Here is a 12,249-nt window from a genome sequence, read left to right on the forward strand (position 1 = left end):
TTTGAACATTATTCATCACAAAATATTGAAAAATGTGTCAGTTTCAAAAATATTAAGTATTAAATAGCACATCTGTTTTCAACATTGATAATAATAAGAAATTATTCTTGAGCATCAAATCAGCATATTAGAATGATTTCTGAAGGATCATGTGACACTGAAGACTGGAGTAATGATGCTGAAAATACAGCTTTGCCATCACACGGATAAAGTACATTTTAAAATATGTTCAAATAGAAAACAGTTATTTTTGAATTTTAATATTATTTCACAACATAAATAAAACCCTAGAAACCAGTCAGACACGTAACCCTTATTCTCATCTTTCACTTCATTTCACTATCCCATCTTTCCTCTTTTCCCTCCTGTCTGTTCACTCTTCAGACCGACCATGATGTCTAATTGAACGGATAAAGGCATGTCACTGTTGGAGGGAAATGAGATGACTGTTTCCTGCATTCATTCACAGATCTGTCAGTCACTCACTGCTTCTCCTTCGCTCCATCTCCCCCTCCTGCCCCAGCGTGAGGGTCTGTCAGAGGGAGCGTTTAAGGTGGGTTTCTTACCCTGTGCCCTGCTGGAGGGGAGATGAAAGCTGATAGCATCATCGCATAGCCTGTGGGAAAGAGTTGTTACTGCTGTGTGATACTTACACACACACAAGGATATAAAGATTCATTTATTCTGTCTAAGGAATAGATATATCATAAAAGCAGCCGTTGCTAGTCTAGTGTCACATAATCCTTCAGAGGGTGGGACCTGGACCAGGATTGAGAACCACTTTGTTACACGATTAGTTGAGTGGCTATTTGTTTCACTGTCTGTTTAAACATAATTTAATGTTTGACTGCTAAATTTTTCATTTCTTACAACAATGAATGAGATCAAGTTCAGCTGTATATAATGTGTTTGTGTCTTGCAATGTGCCTGTATACACTCTGGCAGATATCTCTAAGACTTTTTCTAGTGAAGTGGACGTTAATTTTTGGCTTTCATCTGCCAGGACTTGTGGTTATGGGGAGTCTGTCTGTAAATTGATGAATTATTAAAGCTGATGATGTGAAGAATCTTCTATGAGTAATCTCAGCCAATCAGAGGAGAGCTACAGTCTATTTGGGTCATGCCATTGTGCTGTCATCTGAAAGAGATGAAGAGAGAGAGAGAAAGTAAAAGGCGTCCATTATAGCACAGCTCTGTATTTAATTCTCTGCTTATTGATTTGAAACCCTCTTGTGCATTTAGCTCATTCACATGCAGTCACCAGATATCAGTCAACTAAATATTTAAGTGACAAAAACTGAAACCTTGAGTCATATAAAAAAACACATCTTTCATCACCAAGCCACCATAGTCACCAATTAAACATAAATAGTGGAAGTCATTTCAGATTTCTTCTTATTACTTAATCGTTTCCATTCCCAGCTCAATTGGTAATCCTGACAGCAAGTGCTGCTGCAGGAGTTTGAATCTTAGATAAGACTCTCTGACTACTAATTAGCAGCTCTGTAAATCATATAGAAATCTCTCATGACAGACTAAGCGGTAGGCAAGGCAAGCGCATGGATTTTGAAATGAGAAGTTGACACTCAACGAAGATCATTATCTCTGTGTTCTTGAAGAATTGTTAATTGTTTGATTTTCATAGATGTGGGGAACATCTGGGCTGCAGTCCAAGGGCTGGAAGCATGTCAGTCCATTGGGTTCTCTCTCCAATTATCACCATTCCCTAATCGAGTCAATGATTATGTGTTAACAAAGTCTGATCTATTCTCATTCCCAGTTAAGGATATGAGATCGCTGAGAAGTGGCTATGAATAACTGACTTAAAATTGGTTTCTCTGTGGGTTTACGAGGTTACGAAGGGTCACGCCTGTAGTGACAACATGCCGATGATTTAGTCCGAATGGTACTATAACCTATTGTGAATTAGTTCATACATTCTGTGTAAAGTATGACTTGCCTGAAAGCATAACTGGTTGAAAATTAGGATGTGTAGTTTACTGTAAAATAATGTTTTTTCCTTACACATCCTAATTATTATCCACAAAGAAAACAACACACTATTTATGTCTCTAAAAGTCTGTAAGTGTCCTAATTGTCTTTTTTTTTTTAATCTGCATGTTGGTTTCACCACCCTCATTTTCCTAAATCGTGGCCACATTGTAATTACGAGGAGACTTGGCAACAGTTTACTGAAATGAGGGAACAAATTCTTAATTCTTGGCACGATATGTTTATTATCAAAATATACATTTTCTAGGTCATGAAAGAGTCTGCGTTTGTGATATATTTACTTCTTCCTTTCCTGCAAAACACTCGCTCTGTCTGAATGTGTTTAAATCTGCACTAAGGATGTGTCGCATTTCTCATACTGTATGCACACTTCAATAAGCCGACAGAAAGAAGGCTAATGTGTTAACATACTGTGCAAAATCAGAGTAAGATGCAAAAAAACTACCTTTGTTGGCCGGTTTATGCTTAAAGGGTAACCTAGGCTCTTTTTGTTAATCTACCGAACTCAAACTTTCATGTGAAAGCATAATTGGAATGGAAACAACACTTTTAAAGCTACACTGTGTAGGATTTTCTCCCATCTTCTGGTGATGACTACCAACTGAGTATTACTTCCTAGCCCCTCCCATTCCAAGGGCGTTTTAACTCCTACAGTGGCCGTATTATTTCAAATCTGCCGGCAGTCGCGAGTAATCTCCCTCTTGCATTCATCACAGTGCCACTGAGTGTAAAAACACGAAAGGCGAAACTTGAAATTCCAGGTATGTTCCTCATTGCCTAATGTGTTTTCAAGATGGATACGCAACATGGTTTCTGCCATTCGAACGACTCGCTTGTATGTATTCTAAATGGCAGATTATACACTTGCGAGAATACTTAATTACTTGGTTGAAGTGATTACACATTAATGAGAACATATAATTTTGAAAGAACAAAGTGTTTTTTGCTGAAAAAACAGCTTAAATTATTACACAGTGTATCTTTAAGATTGACCGTATTTTTGTTTTAGGTAAAAATGCCTTTAGAATGGGAGTGCATGGGACACTTCTATGATAGCATCAAAATAGCTGTTTCTAAAACACTAACTGTCCGTTCACACCAGCGCGTCAAATTCGCGTCTACCGCATCTAGTTATACACTTGAACACTTTGAATCCATTCGCGCGTCAAGAGCGAAATTGATGCATGTAAAAACAAAACTTTGAAGCGAAATTTACGCAGAATCGAATCGAAACCTGTTGGCGGCCAACTTTTTTTATGTTGATCGAGCATTCATCTAGAGAGTCACTGCTCTGTATTTGGAAAGTAGAACAGCGGCGTGGGGATCATATTTGTGTCCACCGGACCCTTCGGAGGCGAACAGTTTGGCGAGTTTCACCATTTGCTCGCTCCAGGAGCTGCGCCTGGATGACGGCCGCTGTCAGCGGTACTTCCGCCTGTCCAGCGCCCAGTTTTAAGACCTGTTGTCCCGCTTCGGAGCGAGCGAAGATCACCCTCGCCCTCATCCTAATCTGTCATTTATTTTTGTAATGATAAATAGAGCCAGCCTCCAAAAGTTATTAACCTGTCCTGTGATGTTTTCTCTCTCATGCCCAGACACAAACTTATGGATGAGGTTCTACGCCTCATTCGCACCGCAGGAATTTTTTATGCTCGTAACGCGTCTTTGCATTGACTTAAAGGAGAACTCCGGCGAACAATGAACCTTTGGTCTAATAAAACATCGGTACCTAGTCAATCGTTCTCTGAGTTTTGCTTTCATGATAATCGAATGTAAAGAGTTTTATCTCTAAAAACTGTTTAGCGTATAATGCTAGTAATGGGGGCATTGAGTAAGTAAAAAGAAATCGCTAGTTTATACCACTAACAAGGCTCAAAATAGCCCCACACTAACACAGTAACATAATGAGGCTCCATACATGCAAAACGAAGCATTGAGAACTTTGTAAGTGTACAGACCGTTTAATAAGAAGATACTTTATGAAGACAGTTCACTTCGCATATACAGACAGGAGCCATCTTAAAAAATAGTCTCGATAAGTCAAACCACAAACGTCGTGCTGAGTGATCTGAACTCTATGAAGTTCAACGAACTTCTGAACTGTATGAACGGCGTTCGGGGATCGACTTATCGAGACTATTTTTTAAGATGGCTCCTGCCTGTATACGCGAAGTGAACTGTCTTCATAAATTATCTTCTTATTAAAGGGTCTGTACACTTACAAAGTTCTCAATGCTTCGTTTTGCATGTATGGAGCCTCATTATGTTACTGTGTGAGTGTGGGGCTATTTTGAACCTTGTTAGTGGTATAAACTAGCGATTTCTTTTTACTTACTCAATGCCCCCATTACTAGCATTATACGCTAAACAGTTTTTAGAGATAAAACTCTTTACATTCGATTATCATGAAAACAAAACTCAGAGAACGATTGACTAGGTACCGATGTTTTATTAGACCAAAGGTTCATTGTTCGCCGGAGTTCTCCTTTAACACTGAAATCATGCGTCCGGTGTGAACGCACCAAGGAGGCTCGACACAACATACAACTCTGCTCAAAGTATCACCTAGGCTTCTACACATGATCTTGAGCATTGAATTAATTGTTTGTGTACACTAAGTTTACTAAAAAGAAAGGTTTTTAACAACTCTGTTTATCAGTTTCCGGTAGCTGGAATTTTGTCAGTCAAAAGTAGCTGATCTCCGAATACAACGCAATGAACTGACTATGAATAATAGTAATGAATTATCCATGCATTTATATGCTAACAAGCGTTAGGAGCTTCCAATCCATACTCTCCTCATGTTGCGTTGCATTCAGAGATCAACTACTTTTGATTAAAAGTACTACTAACATTAATATGAGTGATCATCCAGATTTAGACCTACCCATATTGCATTTATATAAAGCGTTCACATGCAAATTTGCTTTATGTAGCCTATTTCCCCAGTGTCAAAATCAGGCACAAGGGCATTTTAATATCCATGGATCACTGGATATTTGGTATAGCCTTGTTAAAACCAGACTATTTTCAGTTGTAACTAAGATATGGTCTGGCAAAGCTTCATAGACAAATCATTTCCAGAGGGGCGTCACCAACGGATGTCGAGGGTAGACCTAAAACCAATCAGAGTGATGAAGGAGATGACGTTTGCAGAGCGGTGGCCGGTGGAGAAACATCTCCGAGTGTGCTTTGCTCGGTTTTTAACTAAAAGGAAACGTTCAAATCGCTTAAGATCAGACGCGATAGCGATTCGAGCGAGTGATGTTCGACGGCGGCATCCATCTTTGTAATGTAGGCTACAAAATCTGCTTTAAAATCCCAGCGCTGTCGTCATCGCGTAATGCTCGCCCCAACGTTTCTGATTGGTGCTGCGATTTCTGCGGACTGGAAATGGCCTTGAATAAGCTCTTTGCCAGACTAACTTTCAGAGCAAATCTAAATTTGCCGGAAGTTGTCTGGGTTTTCCCAGGCTATCTTTGGTAAGTTGTAAGGAACACTATTGAGTCCAAGCTTTAGTTTAAACTGATAATTGTTTGTTTTACTCACATTTTCCTCTATTAAATCGCACACAGCAGCTCTTTTGCCTTTCAGTCCGGCTGAGGGGTGTGTGTTCCGGCAGGAAAGTAACGTCAATGCATTCCCTCTATAGCCTACTGTACGTTTAGCTTTTGACTTCTGCTAATGGTATTAAGCTTCAAAATTCATGAATCATTTGTGAAGATTATCATGATGAACAAAACGTACAAGAATCATAAGCTTTTGTTTAACACAGACCTCATTTTTCGCAATAATCCAAAAGCCAAAGGAGCAATCCTTACTGGGTTTTTTGATAGAGGCACCAGGATGATGCTAAATTCCAGGTTGGCCTAAAAAAAATAAGTCATCCCTGCACCTCTCTTTTGCTTTGTGTAAAATGCTGAGTATTTCTTCACAGAGCTTGTTTATGTCACATGGATCAGGAGCTGCGAAAGAATCGAAATGGATGCATATATTCAGAACTAAACTGAAAGGTAGAATCTTCTGTAAACTTTACCGTCCAGATCCCTCTTGCACAGTTTTATTTTGCATATGTGTGAACGGACTGTGCTATCCCTTCATCTATTCTCTCTTTCTTTAGAGTGCTCCCTCACAGAAAGTGCCCATGCCGGCGGCCAGCAGGGAATAAAACCTCTCAGTCAGTTTTCGTTTTTTTTTTTTTTTCCGAGTGCTCTCACACATCACTTCTGTAGCCTGCCAGTACAGCAGCAGAGACAGACACACAGAAACAGTGTGGAGAGAAGAAAAGAGACTATTTATTTTCCAAAGCCTCTCGGTGTATGCATTGCTGTGCAGATCCAAGTCATGCAGTACTGGAACAGAGGAGGTTGGAATCACCAGGGATTCTGTGATAGAATCATTTTATTGTGATGCATTTCATTGTGATTCTTTACTTTTGGGTTGTGATTCACTAAGTATTGCAGTATTTTCTAATACAGTAAGATTTTACGTGACATTGCTTGTGAATTGCACGATCCTTATCCAACTTGCTCTTCCCGTTAATGCTGTAAAACCAAAGTGAATTGATTTGAATGCAGACAGGACATTTTCAATCTGTGTAAAATTGGGATGCATTAAATTACACAGAATTTTTAAATGACAGAATTTTGCTGGCCATGCTTTCAAAAAAAATAAAAGACTCATTATGTGATGTAACCAGTGTATTTTGTTATTACTGTAATGTCAAAATAAAGGAGTCAGTAGGTTATTGGCTTCAGGATATATATTTAATATAGTTATGAAATTTCACAATATTATACAGTATTGAGTTTGTCTCCACCTGTATTGAGTTCTAAACATGATTTCAATTAGTGACTAGCTGCCATTTTTAAACTGCAGATATGACGTTAGTTTTAGCAAAAAATAAACAAGACTATGCTTTAAGAAAGGCTATGTTTTAACCTCATGAATGATAAACATAATGTAAGACTGCTTTTAAATGTGATGTTCTTTTTCCCTGGCACCCTGTTATTTGGAGCTGACATTCATTTTCTGTGGACTCTGTACTTGAGTGATTGAACATATATTGATGCAATTTGGTTGGAGTGCTTTGCTCAAGGGCACTAAGGCAGCTTGGGCCTATCGGCAGTCCATTTCCCAAACCACTTAGCCTCACAGTTACTCTCTGACTTTACATGTCTTTGCTGCGGGGATGTAGCATTTGCCATCTCTCCTGTGTCATTCCAAGATGAGAGATCAACAGGAAATTCATGCATATGCGGTGATTATCTATCTATCTATCTATCTATCTATCTATCTATCTATCTATCTATCTATCTATCTATCTATCTATCTATCTATCTATCTATCTATCTATCTATCTATCTATCTATCTATCTATCTATCTATCTATCTATCTATCTATCTATCTATCTATCTATCTATCTATCTATCTATCTATCTATCTATCTATCTATCTATCTATCTATCTATCTATCTATCTATCTATCTATCTATCTATCTATCTATCATTAAAATAGAACGCTAAAATGGACGTGTACTGTATTATCCAGGCAGAAAAGCAGGCTTCATCCTCCATGCTGTGTTTTGTATCTCCGTGCTGGACCCCTGGGGAATGCCACCCGTTCTCCTGGGTCGGCCCCGTGAGCCTCTGAGCTCGTCTCAGTTCTGGGCCTCCATGATGGATGCTTTGGCCCACTTCATGGATCCTTGAGGAAGGGGTCCTTGCTCAGATCATAAAGAGAGTAATGAGGTGTTCCAGACTTTGACCGCTTACGTAAGAACAGAAGCCCAGAATTCCCCTCACAGCAGGAGTACAGTAGGAACGTCCTTTACTGTACACGGGAAATTCTCATAACTAATATACCAGCATTGAAAAGCCTCGGGCAGCTCTACTGCTCTTTTTATACAAGGGGGTCGACTCTAGATGTTTTAAAAAACAACGGGCATACAAGTGGACAACCTTTGAAAGAATTTTAAACAGCCTTAAGGGATAATGTGCCATGGTAGTATTTGAATACATGCTGGCATTGCTGGTTGTTTATTAAATAAATGCATCTCACAGTTTCTTTTTATTCGTTACAGTTACTATTTTATACTATACAGTTACTATCAGTTACTATTTTAATTGACATATCTGTGGGAAAATGGACTTTCAAGAAGATGTTAGATACTGAAGTTTTCAGATGAAAATTCAGGCTTGCATTTTAGCATGTTAACATGAGTGTGTGTGTGTGTGTGTGTTGATGTGTTCGCTGCAGGCTGAGTTGTCTGACAGGTTCACAGTTGGGGGGAGGCAGAGAGCTAACAGCCTCAGGATGACCTATTACTGCGAACTGTGGAGTCCTGCTGGAGGGGAACCATGTTACATCTCAAGCAAAACCTCAGTACATCTTATTCTCTGCTGACTTTACTATTACACACCTATTACTTTATAATTATAGTGTGGTTCACAAGTCATATACGTGTATTCGACGACAGCCATCTATACTTTCCTGTTATGAGCATTTGCTCTTTCGTAAGCAAAGTATTTGCACCAGACATGTTTTTGATAATCAAGTGAATCATGGTGACCAACTAACACAACAAGTGCAATGGATGCAATGGACAGGAGCTAAATGTCTCTAGACCAATACTTCAGGATCTGCTTGGAGTTAATGGGAAATTTCTAGCTAGATAAAGCATGAAGCATTGAGCATATGTGCGGCCGATTGCCGGTTGGTTGCAGATGAATTTATTGTGCGGGTGTAATAGACATTAATACGAATGACTGCCTCATGAGCTCTATATACCGCCCGACAATTACTTACACTCTGTGTTTCCCTTTCATTCTCTTCCTGATTCTTCTTAAGCTCTCAGACCAATCGTACAAAAAAGTAGCATTACATGATACATTGGTACCATATTGATTACCTGATCATTGATGTGACAGCGATGATCGATCAATGATCGATCAAGAAAGCAATGATTGTTGTGACATTAACATTTATTTTTTTTCCTGATTGGTTATTGAGGCATTTAGGGTTGTACCTGAGGTCTGATTTGTTATTGTGGCGTTTAGGGTTGTACCTGAGTTCTGATTGGTCATTGTAGCATTTAGGGTTGTACCTGAGGTCTGATTGGTTATTGAGGCATTTAGGATTGTACCTGAGGTCTGATTTGTTATTGTGGCATTTAGGGTTGTACCTGAGTTCTGATTGGTTATTGTGGCATTTAGGGTTGTACCTGAGGTCTGATTGGTTATTGTGGCATTTAGGGTTGTACCTGAGGTCTGATTGGTTATTGTGGCATTTAGGGTTGTACCTGAGGTCTGATTGGTTATTGTGGCATTTAGGGTTGTACCTGAGTTCTGATTGGTCATTGTAGCATTTAGGGTTGTACCTGAGGTCTGATTGGTTATTGTGGCATTTAGGGTTGTACCTGAGGTCTGATTGGTTATTGTGGCATTTAGGGTGGTACCTGAGTTCTGATTGGTCATTGTAGCATTTAGGGTTGTACCTGAGGTCTGATTGGTTATTGTGGCATTTAGGGTTGTACCTGAGTTCTGATTGGTCATTGTAGCATTTAGGGTTGTACATGAGGTCTGATTGGTCATTGTAGCATTTAGGGTTGTACCTGAGTTCTGATTGGTCATTGTAGCATTTAGGGTTGTACCTGAGCTCTGATTGGTTATTGTGGCATTTAGGGCAGTGAGGTCTGATTGGTTATTGTGGCATTTTGGGTTGTACCTGAGGTCTGATTGGTCATTGTGACATTTAGGGTTGTACCTGAGGTCTGATTGGTCATTGTGGCATTTAGGATTGTACCTGAGGTCTGATTGGTCATTGTGGTATTTTGGGTTGTACCTGAGGTCAGATTTGTTATTGTGGCATTGAGGGCGGTGAGGTCTGATTGGTTATTGTGGCATTTTGGGTTGTACCTGAGGTCAGATTTGTTATTGTGGCATTGAGGGCGGTGAGGTCTGATTGGTCATTGTGGCATTTTGGGTTGTACCTGAGGTCAGATTTGTTATTGTGGCATTGAGGGCGGTGAGGTCTGATTGGTCATTGTGGCATTTTGGGTTGTACCTGAGGTCAGATTTGTTATTGTGGCATTGAGGGCGGTGAGGTTTGATTGGTCATTGTGGCATTTAGGGTTGTACCTGAGGTCAGATTTGTTATTGTGGCATTGAGGGCGGTGAGGTCTGATTGGTCATTGTGGCATTTTGGGTTGTACCTGAGGTCAGATTTGTTATTGTGGCATTGAGGGCGGTGAGGTCTGATTGGTTATTGTGGCATTTTGGGTTGTACCTGAGGTCTTAGTGCTTTAGTTGCCCGTTTAGTTCCCTCAGCATTGCTGAGCACATCCACAATGGTAGTTACACATTTAGACAAGCACAGTCAAGTTCACGTGCACATTTGCATCCTTTTGTGCAGATGTAAGTTGTAATATGACTTTTGTTTTGTATGTAGCCTATTTTTTATTTATATGATTAATCTCTGATGCATTTGGTTGAGTTTATTAACCTGCTAGCAAAGCGCTGCAGTTTACACAGTGTTCTTTCACTCCTCACAGCTCAAACAGCATGTTGACAATCATGACTATGATTGGCTTATTTAATACAGTCCTATTTATTTTAGATGTTTCCTTTTTATAAAAAAACAACAACATTGATGATATTATTTTGGTTTGAAAGTGACTTGATTTATGTGTTGCTATAGTATTGATAATGGGTAATGGGCCTTTTTGCCCACTAAATTGGGCCAAAATATAGCTAATGTGACCACAACTTATTTTTTCTAATGTGCAAGCTTAATTCCTTAATTTTTACATTTGGATTATGTTTTTCGGTCATCTAACACTCATTTTAATCTTAATAAGACTACTAATGTAATCATTATCAAATCTCAAAGTTAACATTTATGTTTCGTATTGCAGAATACAATGTTGTGAGGCTTAAATTCACTTGTATCATTTAAAATTACTATTTTTATTTATTATTTAACCCTTGTGCATCCTTGTGGACATTTTTGTCCTTTTCAGTTTTGTTTTTTTTTTTGATCACTTTGCCTGTGTTAAAGCTAACTGCAAAAAACTTGGCACAGGTGTGTATTTTTATTGGAATTGTATTATTTCACAGTCATTTTCTTAAAAAAATATTTTTTGCATTAGGTACAAAAAATACTCCCTCTCAGCCCCTTTTGGACAATAGTGTCCCCATTGAAACCCATTAAAACTGCCATTTTTAGTCCCCGGTTCAGTTAACTAAAATTACGCAATCTTTGTTAAGAGGCTTTCATTCTGATGGCAAGGCTTCAAAATTTTATTTTTTACTACTTTTTATCAGATGGTGTCATTTTTTTTAAGTTTGGCCTATAAAACAAATGTCGCTTTATTCCTGGTTCGGCATACTATAGAGCCAACTGCATAAATTATGCAACGATATTTGTGTGGGTGTGTTGGTATGGATGTCAGAGTGTGGTTAGTATGTGTGTTATAAAAATAAATGTGTGTGTGTGCACATATGTGTGTTTGTAATACTGAGAGAGAAAAACTGCAAATAAGAAATCCAATCACTGTGAGCACCAGTGGGGTTTTGCTGGGACCCAATGGGGAAAATATGTTACTACGCCCAAACAAACTGTTACCGAAAGCTAATTTTTTGAGATATCATCCTAAAATTTGGAACACAACCTATTTAGATTTATAGCTTTGATTTTATTGTAGTTTTGAGTTCAACCTGATTTAAAAAATATATATTTTATATAAAATATTATTTTATAAATAATTTTCATAAACTTATACCTATATACATTTTTTTTTTTGGATTTACTTATTATTATTTTTTTACTTCAGCAATAATCAAAGGGTTTTCTTTAAAATGATACCAAACTTAAGTCTGTGCTCCAAAGCATCACATTTTTTTATGACAGTTTTTTGACATGGACATTTTTGTCCTCTTTTTACCTATGTGTAACTTTTTTTAATTGATGCACAAGGGTTAATCAATGTTAATATTGATCATTTATTGGCCATAACAATTTTTATATTAACACCCTCATATAATACAAACAATTATATGAAAGTATCCTGTTACAATGATGGTATGAGATGGTAATTCTTTGGTAAATTGTTATATGCCTTGGTATACTGTATTATAAGGCTTTTAAACAGTGTTGTTGTGTATCAATGGGATCAAATTGTGATTTTACCGCAATTGAAAAAGAGCTGTTAAGGACAAACATTTAATACTTAAGG

At 38.2% G+C, this 12,249-nt stretch overlaps 1 protein-coding gene and 1 long non-coding RNA gene across 7 annotated transcripts in view; both read left to right on the forward strand.

Annotated features, from left to right (window-relative positions):
• The window catches only part of brsk2b (BR serine/threonine kinase 2b), a 167,713-nt gene that overhangs the window by 43,856 nt on the left and 111,608 nt on the right, over positions 1-12,249 (forward strand). The gene's annotated exons all lie outside the window — the stretch shown is intronic.
• LOC148998426 (uncharacterized) lies at positions 4,170-6,664 on the forward strand. Its single transcript, XR_016156096.1, has 3 exons — positions 4,170-4,221; positions 5,951-6,026; positions 6,134-6,664. It is a non-coding gene; the product is annotated as an uncharacterized LOC148998426 (long non-coding RNA).

The sequence above is a fragment of the Pimephales promelas genome, chromosome 1 (assembly GCF_988280905.1).
Source record: "Pimephales promelas chromosome 1, fPimPro1.hap1.1, whole genome shotgun sequence".
Classification (NCBI taxonomy): domain Eukaryota; kingdom Metazoa; phylum Chordata; class Actinopteri; order Cypriniformes; family Leuciscidae; genus Pimephales; species Pimephales promelas.